The sequence below is a fragment of the Otolemur garnettii genome, unplaced genomic scaffold (genome assembly GCF_000181295.1).
Source record: "Otolemur garnettii isolate 467f Iridium unplaced genomic scaffold, OtoGar3 scaffold00201, whole genome shotgun sequence".
NCBI lineage: Eukaryota > Metazoa > Chordata > Mammalia > Primates > Galagidae > Otolemur > Otolemur garnettii.
In genome coordinates, this window is record NW_003852596.1 from 2178168 (window position 1) to 2179077 (window position 910).

Consider the following 910-nt stretch of genomic DNA (forward strand, 5'->3'; position numbering starts at 1 on the left):
CTATTAAAAAAATGGGAGATATTTTTACTGCATAGTGAGTCAGCAAGGCATTTTTGTTAATTAAAAGAAAATTTCCTTTCCTTACAGAAACAGTTTTTAGTTTTTAATGAACTTGTAAACAAAAAAGGTCCCATTTCAAAATAAAAACAAATCCCTCATCATATAGATGTTTACAGTAATTACATTTATCTAAGTATATGTACATGTTCAGTTGTAAGATGTTAACTAAATTTCTGTAACAAATACGCTTTTTGTTCACTCTGGGAGGCTGAGGCTGGTGGATTGCCTGAGCTCACTGGTGGAGAACAGCCTGAGCAAGAGTGAGACTCCATCTCTAAACATAGCCGGGTGTTGTGGCAGGTGCCTGCAGTCCCAGCTACTCAGGTGACTGAGGCAAGAGAATCAGTTAAACCCAAGAGTTTGAGGTTCCTGTGAGCTATGACGCCACAGCATTCTACCCAGGGCGACAAAGTAAGACTATGTCTTAAAAATAAATAAATTGATTAAATTAAATTAAAAAGTAAAAAATAAAAAACCCCATTGAGAATCCACAACACAATAAAATTCAAACTTCTAAAAAAATATGCCTTTTTTGGTTTTTTTGTTTGTTTGTTTTTTTAATACCAAGAACATTGTAAGCTGGATGCGGTGGTTCACTCCTATAATCCCAGCACTTGGGAGACTGGGGCAGGTGGATTGCCTGAGCTCATGAGTTCAAAACCAACCTGAGCAAGAGCCAGACCCCGTTTCCAAAAAATAGCCAGGTGCTGTGGCAGGCGCATGCAGTCCCAGCTACCTGGGAGGCTGAGGCAAGAGAATGGCTTGAATCTAAGAGTTTGAGGTTGTTGTGAGCTATGATGTCACGGCACTCTACCCAGGGCAATGAAGTGAGACTCTTGTCTCAAAAAAA